A 14746-nucleotide genomic window follows, 5' to 3' on the forward strand; every position below is an offset into this window, starting at 1 on the left:
CGGAATCTCTACTGCAGATGCAAAGCACGTCGTCGCAACGTGCCCTCACTGCCAGAAGTTGCCACTATGGTCGAGTGGTGTCAACCCCAGAGGTCTCAAAGCCTCAGAAGTGTGGCAAACAGACTTTACCTTATGCCAGCTGTTGAAACCTCGAGCGTGGCTCGCAGTTACTGTAGATACGTACAGCGGCATGATTGTGGCCACACAGCATCTCAAGACGGACTCCAAAGCCACCATCCAACATTGGCTGACAGCCATGGCATGGCTTGGGGTTCCAAAGCAAGTCAAAACAGACAACTGCCCAAACTTCATCTCAAAGGCAGTCCAGACATTCGCTTCGAAATGGAACATCGCCTTGGTGCAGGGCATCCCATACAACAGCACCGGACAAGCCATCGTCGAAAGAGCAAACCAGACTCTGAAAGCTAAGCTAGAAGTGCTAGCAAAGGCAGAAGGCTTCTCCAATGCCATTCCCCCGAGTGACCAAGCGCGCATCCTGGCAACTGCGCTGCTAGCGTTAAATCAATACCCTAGGGGGGATGAAACAAACAGTCCAGCTCAGAAACACTGGGCACCTCGAGCATTAGAGGAGGGCCCGCGGGTGGTGATCAAAAACGAACTGGGGCAGTGGGAACAGGGTTGGAGATTGGTGCTCACGGGGCGGGGATATGCGGCTGTCAAAAAGGACGGGCACATTAAATGGTGTCCGCTTAAGTCAATCAAGCCCGATCTTAACCATGAGCAGAATGAGACTGATGAGAGTTGTGAGTTTCTGTTTACAGGACATGCTCGTGGGGCGTCCTCGTGACGCGTACATCCCCGTTCCAGAGGACGGACCACCAAGCCGTCCAGCAGCGCCCGAGAGAGCCGCGCGGGTGAGACTCAGACATCAACGGTATTTCTGTGTGCTTTTGCTGTTGGGGCTTGTCGCCAGAGGGCAAGCCAGCCCAGACCACTACCCTCATCAGCCATTCAGGTGGGTCATGCGACACCTTAGCAGTGGCAAGGTGCTCAAAGGAGTCACCACACCAAACACACCATCCTTCATACTCCGCTTTACCGACTTGTTTCCGGGACGACCAAAGGTAGACCCTTCTTCCCCACACGTCACACAAACGTACCTAACCTACTGGTGTCCAGCCTCAAACCCAGGAAAAAGCTACTGCAATCACCCAGGGTGGGGATACTGTGGGCATTGGGGCTGCGAAACCATTGTTACAGATGCCAGACCGTCAGGGCCAGGGTGGGATCCACAAGAGCCCGACAGGTTCTTGCAGTTCACCTGGGCACCCACTGGCTGCAAAACACCCTTCTTTTTCCATGGAAATTTCCATCGTAACAGTCATAAAATCCCCAAATTTCGGAAATGCACTAACTACAACATGACAGTTTTACAGCCAAATCACCCCAGTTGGACCACAGGCAGAACATGGACAGTAGCCGTTCAAGGGTCAAAAGAGTGGGTGAATGTGCAAATTATCAGACTCCCAGCCTCTATGTCCCAATCAGTCGGACCCAATCCGGTTCTAGTAGCGAGCAAACCCAGAGGAGAGATCGCAGTTAACAGTAGTGCTATCCCCGATACGCAGAAGTCAGAACTAGTCTCCCCATCCAGTCTCCTAGCCGAACCGAACCTTTCCAATTCATTCATAAACGTGCTAAATGCTACCTTCATATCATTAAATCAGTCCAACCCAAACTTCACAGAATCATGCTGGTTATGCTATGATGCACAACCGCCTTTTTACGAAGGCGTTGCCTTCGATCTCCCATTCATCTTCTCAAAATCAAACAATCCACGCCAATGCAGATGGGACACCCCCCGGAGAGGCATTACCCTAAGTCAGGTTACGGGCCAAGGCAAATGCTTCGGCAATGCAACCTTGGCGAGGCAGACGGGCAGTGTCTGCAAAGAATTTGGCAAACTTAAGGGAGGGAAGTTCCAGTGGGTGATCCCAGCTGCATCAGGGATGTGGGTCTGTCACCGATCCGGAGTAAGCCCATGTGTACTGCTTGAAAAATTCGATCACTCTAACGACTTTTGCGTCCAAGTTCTAATTGTTCCTAGAGTCCTGTACCACTCAGACGAAGAAGTGTACTACCTCTTCGAACAAACTAGCCGTCTCCACAAAAGAGAAATATTGACAGGTTTAACCATAGCCATGCTGCTCGGCCTGGGAGCAGCTGGAACAGCCACAGGCGTCTCAGCCCTAGCGACCCAACACCAAGGACTGTCCCAACTGCAAATGACCATCGATGAGGACCTGCAAAGGATTGAGAAGTCCATCTCTTCGCTGGAACAATCCCTTTCCTCACTCTCAGAAGTTGTCCTCCAAAATAGGAGAGGACTGGACCTCTTGTTCATGCAGCAGGGGGGCCTGTGTGCTGCCTTGAAAGAGGAATGCTGCTTTTACGCAGACCACACCGGAGTCGTCAGGGACTCCATGGCCGAACTGAGAAACCGGCTGAACCAGAGAAAAATGGACAGAGAAGCTCAACAGGGCTGGTTCGAGTCGTGGTTCAACCAGTCTCCATGGCTCACCACGCTGATTTCTACCCTAATAGGCCCAGTCACCATAATCTTACTAACCCTAATCTTCGGGCCTTGCATATTAAACAAACTAGTGTTATTTGTTAAAAGGCGTTTGGAAACGGCAAACATTTTGTTTCTCGAGCGACGACAATTACTTTAAAGCATGCTAAAGTTACTAACACAAGATTTTACACTAATCCTACTAACCCATGAAATTTTGTAACCTTTATATTTTATAACTTTATGAGATTTTACTAATCATGGTGGGGGGGGGAATGTGGGAGAGTTAGGGATTGCGGCCGGAAGATCTCGGGCTGTTACGCGTAGACAGGAAGACCCCTCCTCACCTTAAGTCTGACCTTGGCTGCACCCAGGACAAGGGCAGAGGAAGTGACACAAACTACCTAGGCCATAAATACCCCTGAAACCTTTGAATAAACGCCATTTGCTATCCACCACATTGGTGTCCGCAGCACATGGACCGAGTGACTCTGTATTTGGGTCACCGTGCCGTATCCGAGAACCAGGTCGCCTCGTAGCCAGCGGCTACACGAGCCCAGACAGGGAGGGCACCATTCGAGGGAAAGGGGGAACCAGGACTGAACCATCGAACTGGGTATAGGGTTGTAACTGGGGGAAGCATCACAAAAGGAGAGAACAATACAAAACAGGGGAGATAACTCAATTGGGAACTGAACGCACACCACAACATGCCCCCGATGACATAGTACTTCAAGACACACTTGACCTAGTGGTTAAAGTTTTAACCTCTGCTGGATTTCAATTGCAGGAAAACAAGGTTCAGAGGATGCCACCTTGGAACTACCTGGGCTTGCAAATCACTGCGCAGACCATTGTTCCGCAGAAATTGGAAATTAAGAGTGATCCCAAAACCCTAGCAGATCTCCATTCCTTGTGTGGGTCTTTGAACTGGGTCAGGCCTTGGCTGGGTCTCACTAACAGGGACCTAGCTCCCCTTCTCAATTTACTGAAGGGAGAGAGAGAGCTAGTCTCTCCCAGGGAACTGACCCCAGAGGCAAAAACCACCCTTCAAAAAGTTCAGAAGGCTTTGGCCGAGAGGCAGGCTCATCGTTATAAGCCCGAGCTGCCTTTTGAATTCATTGTTTTGGGGAAGTTACCACACATACATGGATTGATATTCCAGTGGTTTGAAGTACAGAAAGATCCACTTCTAATCATAGAGTGGGTTTTCCTCTCCCATCAGAGATCCAAAACCATCACACAGCCACAGGAGCTGATAGCTCAGCTGATCTGGAAGGACAGGTTAAGATTGCGAGAGCTGGCCGGTTGTGACTTTGAGTGTATTCACCTTCCAGTCCATCTTGCTAAGGAAGGAAAGGGCTCTCCTGAGAAGTTGACAAAGAAAATGTTCAATGACCTGCTCCAGAACAATGCCAGTCTCCAGCTATCCCTGGACAGCTACAGTGGACAGGTATCAGTCCAGGCCCCGTCACACAAGATGTTCAACGAGGAATTCCACCTTGTTGCTCCTGAGAAAAGGAGTCGTAGGCCAATCAAGGCACTTACAGTGTTCACTGATGCATCTGGAGCATCCCACAAGTTGGTGATGACTTGGAGAAATCCCCAGACCCAGCATTGGGAAGCTGATGTTGAGTTTGTGGAGGGGTCTCCCCAGATTGCTGAACCGGCCGCAGTCGTGAGAGCCTTTGAGAAGTTTTTAGAGCCAATTAATTTGGTTACCGATTCAGCCTACGTGGCGGGAGTAGTGTCCAAGGCAGAGCAGGCAGTTCTCAAGGACATTGAGGATGAGCATTTCCACAGGTTGCTCTCAAAACTAATTTATTTGGTTTCACAGCGGGAGCACCCTTTCTATGTGATGCATGTGAGGTCACACACCGATTTGCCAGGTGGGATCGCAGAAGGTAATCGCAAAGCAGATTCCCTTGCAGCTCCATCAGAAATGGCACGCCTTCCAGACATCTTTCAACAGGCAAAACTAAGTCACCAACAATACCATCAAAATATTCCAGGTCTAATCCGCCAGTTCCAGCTAACACAAAGTCAGGCTCGAGCCATTGTGGCCACCTGTCCCAATTGCCAGCTTCAGGCAGTGCCATCCCTGGGTGTTGGGGTTAACCCCCGAGGCCTTGGGAGCTGTGAAGTGTGGCAGACAGACATCACACACATTCCCAGTTTCGGTCGCATGAAATACGTACACATCAGCATAGATACATACTCAGGTGCGGTTTATGCCTCTGCCCACACAGGGGAAAGGGCTGCGCATGCTAAAAAACAGTTGCTGCAAGCCTTTTCAGTATTGGGGGTCCCTAGGGAGATCAAGACTGACAATGGCCCTTCGTATGTTTCCAAGGAGTTCCTGCAGTTTGTCCAGCAGTGGGGAGTGGAGCATAAGACAGGCATTCCCCACTCCCCCACAGGTCAAGCTGTGATCGAACGTGCCCACCATACACTCAAAGAAGTCCTGGCTAGGCAGGGAAATTCTGCAGTGTGGATGACTCCACAACAAAAGCTCTGTAAAGCCTTGTTTACCATCAATTTTCTGAATTGTTCATTTGAAAACATGAATCCTCCAGTAATACGTCATTTCAATAATAACAACCGGTTTAAGTTGTCACAGCGTCCACCAGTTCTCATTAAGGACCCAGAAACTTGGACAACCAAGGGTCCTTATGAGCTTGTCACCTGGGGGCGTGGTTATGCATGTGTATCCACCCCCTCAGGCCCTCGATGGATACCCCAAAAGTGGGTAAAACCTTTCATCCCTAAAAATCCAGCTCCAGCAGACGGGGATGAGAAGCAAGCAGCTGTTGCCTCCAAGAGAAGACGCCGCCGGAAAAAGAAAGAAAAATCATCATAGAAAAGTCAGCTGCATTCCGGCAGACCCATGAACTTGTATGTATTTTCTTTAAAAAATTGTCTGCTTTCCTTTGTAGAACAGGAAATCTACCTCCCACTTAACCTCACGAAGAGCCCTGTCCAAGTTGTTATCCTGTTCGCGCTGAGCAGTCTGTCAGCTGCGTGGATCGTTCCTCAGCCACGCCAAAACATCTGGGTGACCCTGGCACAGACGCTCCAACAGGACTGTGCTGCATGAACCTAGCATCAAAACCATCCAACATCCACGCAGCCCTCCGAGAAGTACAAGTCAAGCAAGAATCTGAGGACTGTTCAAGGACTGGAGACTCTCGGGGTGGTGGACAAATTTATAATCAGTAGCACAAATAGTCCAACACATCTCCTTTCAATTTTAGTTAACAGAAAAGGTGGAGGTGTTGTATTGCACTAAATAGTTTATTTAGTTGTTGCACTGGTGACGGGTTTTCCCCCTCCCTCATCACATGGTTTCCCCCCACACACCCCTCCTGTTACACACACCTGGTCTGTCCCATAGGTACTTCGTCCCTCCCCAATGGCATCCCATTGGCTCCGGTTCTCTCTCCCCCGCCCCTCACCCCCTAGGGTATAAAACCTCCTGTGTGAGAGTTTCAATCCCTCTTTTGTACCTGGGTGACCCATGACCTGTGTCCTGCCCAAGCCAATAAACAGGATACTTGCTCGTCTTTTACTTTCGTCTATGCGGGTCCGTGTGGGCTAGAGTCTTAAGCTAGCCGGATTGGACTCATATAAGGCCCAGGAAAAACACGGATCACTGCAGATTTCTACCCTGGAACATTTCTACTCTTTTCGCTAGGGAGGGATCCCATGCTGCAGCAGGGGAATGACTCCTCTCCCTAAGCAGCAGCAGGAACAACTTTTGATGAACTGACCTTAAACTCCATTCCCTGTCTCCCTGTACTGCTGGGTGAGGAGGTAGAGCTGGGAAGGAGGGAGGGGTGGGGGTAAGGTTTTTTAAGGTCTTTTTTTACTTCTTATTATCCTGCTCTGATTTTGTTAGCAATAAATTCAGTTAATATATCTAATTCAAGTCTGTTTTGCCCGTGACATTATTTGGTGAGTGGTTGTGGTGGTAGCTCTCTGGTCACAGAGAGAAACAGATAGTTTCCCAGACATCATTCTGGGAAAAGCTGTGAGAAGCTCAGAGAAAAGAATTATAAACAATCCTTATCTTACGTTGCTGCACCTGGTGTTTGTGAACATGTGGAATGTGTTTTGGAAATATGTTTACCAAAGGGTGGTTTCTTAATTAGCCAATGGTGATGGTGTTTTGATTAAAGGACCAATCAGGTCCTCCTGTAGCGAATTAGAGTATAAAAAGGAATTGGTTCTTGATTGTAATATATGTTATAAAATAATTCATGCTTAAGGGGAGAATGTATGCAATAAAAATTGTAAAATCTAGTGAGCCTCTGACCATGAACAACCTGAAGACAGATAACTGCTCTGGAATTACGAAACTCCTGAAGGCAGCAGGAGAACAATGCTTCATTTACTAATAAAAGAACGTGGCCAGCAGAGATGGGCTTCCTCCTTGTTAGATACCATCAATCAAGATAACTGAAGTCGAATACAGGACTTCCCCTGACATGATCAGCGCCTGCCACTACTCAGAAAACAGCAATCCCCTACACAGCAAAAGAAACCTTCATACACATGCAGGGTTACAAAAGAAATCAGGGCACCTCTGCATTAAGGCATAAAAAACTGTATAAAACAGCCCTGCCTGCTCAAGGCTGTCTCTTTGGCTGTGGTTTTTGAGGACCGTATTTTGGTCACAAAAATAAAATCTTTCACATTTATTATTTTGGATTTTTTGCTGATCATTTATAACATTAATAAAGTGGTTATTAGCCTTCTGATATGACTCTGTGTCATCTCTGACTCAATGGTGACAAGGGATCTTTCTCTGTCCTAAACTTGTGAACTCTTCATTACATTTTCTCTCCCCTGTTCAGCTGCAGAGGGGAGTGATAGAGAGGCTTTGCTGCATGCCTGGCATCCAGCCAGGGTCAACCCACTACAAGCACCTACTCTGAGATACTCCTAAGAGCTGCAGGGTTTCACAGAACCCATGTTGAGCAGAACAACCCTGTGATTGCCTCAAAGCCAAAGTGTTGTAGCTGCCTTATCCTTTTTTAATGCAGACAGCCTTAAAGCTGGATTCTAGGTATACCAATTTGCAGGATTTAGTCCTGTTTCTGGATGAGCAGAGTTTTCTTTCCTTCTGCAGTGTGTACCATTCCAGTACAGAGAGCAACACTGATGTTTGAAGACTAATCCATCAGAAAGGGTCATCTACTAACATCACAGGCTGTCTTCTGGAAAAGGAGCCCTTTGAGGTTCATTTGCAGCCCAGGTTTTTGTCATCCTTAAGCTATGAGTTTTCCCTCTCATTCCCAGCCACAAAAGGAAGAGCGAATGCACAGACTCATGTGGGGAGTATCCCCCTGCTTCATGGGTGCTTGGAGGGGCTTTAGAAGGGAATGGTCATGAGGCCCACAGGGGAGTGGAGAGAACAGAGCAGGAGCCACAGGCTGTCCCAAGGAGCCCTGCATGGGCATGGTAGCCAGGGCTGCACAACATGGCACAAAGCATGCAAAGGAGATTATTGAACCTGGGACATAGTTAAAAGCAGATTACAAGAATCATTAGGAAGCCTTTAATGACAATTATATCCTGCATGAAATTCATCAACAGGATACCAGGGTTGCTGAGGCTCTGGTGATCTTAGTGTGCTAAGAGGTGTTTTAAAGTAATGTAAAGAATTAAGGAGGATATGGGTGCTTTGCCAGGACAAACATTTACCTCAAAGATGCCTTATATCAGCCTTGATTAAACTCTGTGAGGACAGTGCTGTTTCAGCATTAGAAGAAAGCAGATACTGTGAGCAAATCAACTGTTAGATATGATTTGACAAATTCTGATTTGTTTTTATGAAAATTCTGTTAATCCTATTAGGGGGAGGCAGGGGAAAGGCATGAGTGAACAAGAATCAGTTATGTGGCTGGAGCAGCTGTAAAAAATTTGCTTCCAGTTTGGTCTGATTTACTGTCACATGTTTTGGTGATGGTTCCCAAATTCTGTGAACTGTGGTGTCATGTGGGTAGAGACATGTCTGAAATAGGGGGCAGCAGCAGCAAGCGCCCCTGGCCAAAGACTGTTGTCCTGGCTGTGGCGGGAGAGGGAAAGGAAAAGTTGGTGTTTCTTTCAACAATTTGCAAGATTGCAGGATTTAACTCTACTGCTGGGCCATGCCCATTCTGTGGACATTGGCTAACTTATTCTGGACTGAGCTACACATTTCTGTATTCTTATCTATATGTTCATTTCTAGAAACACGGGAGGGATGTGACACAGTTTGCACTAAGACCACTTTGCAAAACCAAATATTATCTGTATCAGAATTTCAGCACCATGTCAGCATTGCTGAGGTTGCAGCTTTGCCATCTGTGAAGGTGTGTATCCTACTGCAAAGGCTAATATTTCCCTTATATTAGCCTGTTTTGTAATTATATCTGTTGATTGTTTGAGGAATGCAGTCTAGTTTTTTACATTATACTCTTAATCACTTTTAGGCAACATGTTCATATTTGGGATCTTTCTGAGAAGACAGGGAAATACCCAAAGTTTAGGGGCAAATTATGGGGAGATTTTCTAAGAGTGTTGCTTTGGGGTTTTCCTGAGACATGGGAGAAATAAATGAGTGGGTGGGTGAAGGACACCACAAGCCTGTCTTTTTTTCAGATAGACTTTCAAAACATAAATTAGAAGCTGCCTCCAAGGCACGGACAAAGTGGTTGCATGAACATGAGACAGGTGCATTGAAAACCATGGCAAAAGACTGCAGCACTGCTGTTAGTCAAATCTGTACAATATTCATAGGTAGGGCCCACACACACAGAGCTGTATAAGCACAGGGAAAGGCAGAAGGGCATTCTACTTCAGAACTAGACCAGCTGGTAGGGTGGGAAAAGAGATAACAATTGGCTTGAAGAGACAATAATTAGCCTGTTTCCTTCGTGGCCAAGCAACCCCTCCCTCTGGAGGAAGGTGATGTGAAAGAGCCCTGAAGAGTGAGGGAGGGGCACCTACACATTGTCCACGTGCTGTGGATGTGCCCCTGGAAATGAATGGACACTTTGAAATAGTTCTTCAGAAACGTTCGTGAGAAAATAAACAGCCTATGCTTTACATAGAATCATTGTGTACCTGTCTTCTTCATAAGTGTTCAAATATTGCTTTAATTATTACTAGTGCAGACTTTTATTCAAGTTCAGGGGTTATTTTTTAATTTATTTTACCACCAGTCATGAAGACCAACCTACATTTTGTACACCTCCAAACTGATGGATCTCCTTGGGTTTTTTTGTTTTGCTTGACAAAAGACTGATTTTGAACCAGAGAGACATTACAGTTGCCTTGTCAGTGTGATTCAAAAGTAAGTCTGTGCAGTGCTTTAGCCTGCCCTTAGTAATCAGGCTTTAGACTTGAAAAGCTTTGATTGTAGGAGTTTCCTTATTTGCATTGATGAAGATGAACCAGCTGCTGGAGCATACAGAACTGCATCTGACACAATTGCTGAGTTTAGGGGAATCAAGAATCCAATGTGCTATATGGCAGTGTCAGCCTTAGATTAGAGTCACTCATGCAATATGACCCAAATTTGCAATGAGCACAATTAGCAATACAAAGATGCATGTTAATTTAGGGTCTGACATTTTCTATCATTTTGCTTATTAAATATAACAGTTATGTGCAGCTTATTATTCAAGGCTGAGGAAAAATATCAGAGCTTTTTCCTCCCCCATGAGCCTTCCCCACAACATCCTGACTATACTACTTTATATTTAGGACAGGCAAGAAGTTCTGTTCTCTGTAACCCAAAAGAATACTTTTAAAATTTGTTAATTGTTTATAATAATAAAATAGAAGTGACTTATTTTTCCTTTTTTTCCCCAATAACTGATCACTTTTATTTTATAGGACAAAACACTGCTCTGTTATCCCCCCCTCATCTTCAAAACGCCTCTCGGCCCCACGGAGAAGAAGCATCGGGGCCTCAGTTTCCCTCTGCAAAAGGCGGAGTGGCCATACCCTGCCGCGCTGCTGCACTGACCCGGGACAGCCTGTAGGTGAAGGCTGAGGACAAAGGCCAAAGGCTGCTCCTGCCCTCAGCACCGCCCCCTGCGCCGCAAGGTTCAGCCGGCATTTTAGGGCAGAAATTACTTTGCCTGGTTTTGCGGGCTGAGGCTTGACCCTCGCTTCTCTGCGAGTGTTGCGCTGCTTGAGCTGCTCTGCGCGGGGCTCCACACGTTGCTTAATCCTTTGCCCGGAGCGCCGATAGGACACAGCCAGCACTATGAGGCGCCACAGGTGCTGAGTAGATCCTCCCCAGCACGGCACTGTGCGGCTTCGCCAGGGGGCAGCAGCGCCGCACTGCATCTCCCCTCCCCACATTCTACGTCCCCCCTTCCCTTTCCCGCCCGCGTGCTCACAGCTTCTCGCTTGTGAAAAACGCCGATCACTTGTTTTTTAATATTTTAAAAGTATAATAGTAATAAAATGGTTATGAAAATAGTAATACAATTAGAGTAATATTAATTTGGACAATTTGAATTAGGACAATATGAGACAATAAGAACAAAGAGTTATGGAGGTCCTGGCACCATTTTCTGAGCAGCACAAGCCCGAAAAAGGACACCCGTTAACAAAGGATTAACCCTTAAAAACAACAGCCTGTTGCATATTCATCCACTTCATACATGACACATAAATTCCATTAAAATACAGGATTCTGTCTGGTCATCTTCACCTTCTTCCTCTGAATCCTAACAGTGCCTTCGAGGCAGGAAGAAGTTTGTTTCTTCTGATAAGAGGGCAATAAATTCTTTTTCTCTGAAAGATTTAAGTGTCCTGTGCCTGCTATCTCGCTGCAAGTCCTTTCTTTAAAAAAAAGTATCCTACTGTCCTAGGTTGACTATATGATGCTTTTATCCCCAATCATCTTGTTCTGTTTATGCTGAATAATAAGTTTTGCACCTTTAAGACTTGTTCCAGAGAGTGAAGGGGGAAGAGAAGAAGCGCGCAGTTTGTTTTCAGACACTGCACTCACTCCTCCACATTCCTGCTCCTGGACTGTGTTGTCTGCGGATGGACAGACAGCGGGACAGAGCTCTCCTTTGTTTTAGTTTAGCTACCTGGGGCAAAGAAGTTCCCTGGACTGTGGGTTTTTTTTCATTTTTTCCCTTTTCTTTGGACCTGTTTAAACCTGCTTCAGACTGAACACCCAGAAGAGCACCAGCAGCTCGCATCTGTGGCCCACCGGGCCAGGCCTGGGCCGTAGCATTTCCAGCACTGGAGGGACTGATAAGAGACAGAGTGAGCTGAACTGCAACCTGGGGAGGGGACTTTCTGGGTTTGTCATCTCTTTTAGAGCAGCAAGGGGTTTTATTGTTTAATATTGTTTAGGTTTTATTGTTTAATAAACAGGTTTTTTTCCACTTTTCTCCAAGGAGGTATTTTCTCCCGGACCGGTTGGGGGGAAGGGCCAATTGAATCTGCTTTCCTAGAGGAGCCTTTTGGGGGGGTTCTCTCCCAAATTTGCCCTGAACCAGGACACCTACATAGCATAGTTTTTATTTTAATATTTTTTTATAACCTAAAACTATATTTAACACACTACTTAAGAGAATTAATACAGCATTACTTTCTAACACAACACATATAATATTCGTTTTAATATTTGTGAAAAGCCAATCATAAAATATGCATTTTTCACATCGCTCAAACTGGAATGTCTGTAATTAAGGCCCGACTGTTCTTGGATTCGTGTAGCTTAACTGAGCTAAGTCCCGGTGGTGTGTGTATGTTTCAGCACACACCACTTGCTACAGCCTGCCACACCCTGCAAAGTGGGAGGCGCGGACCTGAGTGATCGGGGCTTGCCTACATCTCCTCAGGGCCGCGGCGGAGGAGACCGTCCAGACCCAGACCCCAGCAAGGGGGAATCGCCCCTCCCAGCCTTAGAACTATTCACGGCTGGCAGAGTCCCCGCGGCCCGACATGGTGTCCTGGGACCCCCCAGGGACTCTGGGGGCAGGCCGGGCCAGCGGAGAGGCAGAGAGTGCGTGCGTACGTACGTTGTGATGCGGTGGGTGCCTGTGTGTGCAGTATTCCTGAGCTCTTGGGGGCCTTGGTGAGAGGTTTAATCCATTTGTTCTCAGAGACTCAGACAGCTGTCCAAAAAAGCGTCTTAACGTTGGTCCGGGACGAAGCTCTCCTGCTCGTAGGAGCCATGTGAGTAGAGGAAGGTAATAGCCTTGGCGTGGTGCCGCTTCCCAAACCCTAGCAGGTCATTTCGTGACAATCAGGAGTTTACCCTTTTCGGGAACAGTTTGTACTTCAGGGTCAGAGAAGAGGCTCAGTACGGGGCAGGCTCACAACTGAGCGTGGAGAGTCGGGGAGGGGAAGGCCCTCATCCTGTCCCACTGGGTGGCCCCGCAGAGCGTGCGGCATGCTCAGATCCCTGCGTCTCTTCGCCCTCCCTCCTCCTCTTCCCCCAGCTTTGCGACTGCAAGCCTGCTCCCCATAAAGTCAGTCGTGTTGCTTGTCTCCTGCCCTTCTTGGCAGCCAGGTACAGGGCTGTTTTTGACTGTCATCTGAGAGAGGTCTGATTGGTTTGACAGGTTTGTTTATTTTTTACTCCTCTTTCTTTAATAAGTTCATTGATCTCTTCACTTCTTCAGGAGCTGGCTGGAATTTAATGGAATTGAAATGTGAGGTTTTCATAAAGTGAAATTCCCTGTCTGAGCAGATAATTACTTAACTGCCCCAAAGAAAAAGACATGTTTAGATGGGTCAAAAACTGATTTTGTCTTGAGTACTAAAAATCAGGCAGAAACACTCTTGCATAAGAATTTAAAAAGTAGCATTAACACAACTTTTAAAAGTGCTTCTTTCTTTCTTTCTTTCTTTCTTTCTTTTCTTTCTTTCTTCTTTCTTTCTTTCTTTCTTTCTCTTCTTTCTTTCTTTCTTCTTTCCTCTTCCTTTTCCTTCTTTTCCTTCTTTCCTTCTTTCCTGTTCTTTCTCTCTTTCTCCCTTCCTCTCTCACTGCTTTCTTTCTGCTTTCTCGTTTTTAATTTCACGCTGCTAAAGATTCTAAAGCTAAGCCTTACTGATACCTCTGCCTCTCAGTCTTGGAGGCAGTGAGACAGATATAAATAAAACGGTTTGACAGTAACACCTAACAAGCTCTTTGCAAGCGTGTATGTATGGAGATGGATGCACTGCACATGTATGGGCAGCTTGGTTAAATGATCTTTTCTCTGTTTTGCAAGATATGCCTCAGACTCAACACATCCCAGTGAAAGCCAAGCGCAAAAGGAGCTGAACACTCCTTGCACAAATGTTTGCACTGGATGATGCTGTCTCCTGTATTTGCCACTTCAAGCTCTTACCAAATGAACCAAATGGTACTATCCCCTGGAAATTATGCACCTCATTTTCAGCAGTGTATTTTGCAGTCCTTCCCATCAGAGATGCCTGGGAACCTGTGTGCAAGAAAAAGAGCCTTTTCTTGAACCAGGAAGAAATAAGCAAGTTCTGATTTCTGATACAGTGTATCTAAAGAGAAGCTCACAATGCAGAATGTATGACTTTCTTTACTGAGCAGGAACTTCCACAAGGAAGTATCTGGAGTCCTTTCTCAATATAGCTTTGCATTTTATAATCCAGGTGCTCAATTTTTATTATATATTTTCATGTTTGTATGATAACATCCATGTTTAATAATATGTAATAATAGAGATTATAAGCATACTATATTGTATATTACACATTATATGGGGATTTGTAGATCTATAGACACACATGAAATTCCTACAGTTTCATATAACATCTAAATGTGGGTTTGCAGACTCGATCCTCCAAATTGTTAATTACATACCCCAGGTGGATTACTGCCCTCAGGTCCAAGTTTGATACATCAGAAGGCTTTAAATTTGTGTAAGACAAAAATTGATTACTTCGATGTTCAATAAGTCTAGTTGTTCATTTGGGGAAGGAAAAAAACATGCAGAAAAATAGTGGACTATCTTTTGCAAATTGCTCTTGTCATTTCTGCACCACTTGGGAGAAATAACCCCTTTTAAACATGTCCAGAGAGTGCCATCACCCCAAAAAAAAAACAAAGCCTCCCCCCAAAAAGCCCACCTTCATGATGCCAATTCATACAATTATTCATTTTCCTCCTGTAACAATAATAATCTTGGCTAAAATAGAACAGTAATGAAGTTCATGAAATAATCATTTGAT

At 46.0% G+C, this 14746-nt stretch overlaps 1 protein-coding gene across 1 annotated transcript in view; it reads left to right on the forward strand.

Annotated features, from left to right (window-relative positions):
• Nucleotides 1-230, forward strand: part of LOC127060951 (5E5 antigen-like) — an 808761-nt gene extending 808531 nt beyond the window's left edge. Inside the window, exon 3 of the mRNA XM_050986291.1 lies at nucleotides 93-230. The gene's annotated coding sequence lies outside the window, so the exon portion shown is untranslated. The remainder of the gene's footprint in view (nucleotides 1-92) is intronic.
• The last annotated feature ends 14516 nt before the right edge of the window (nucleotides 231-14746 follow it).

Source organism: Serinus canaria, chromosome W, assembly GCF_022539315.1.
Source record: "Serinus canaria isolate serCan28SL12 chromosome W, serCan2020, whole genome shotgun sequence".
NCBI classification, from domain to species: Eukaryota; Metazoa; Chordata; class Aves; order Passeriformes; family Fringillidae; genus Serinus; species Serinus canaria.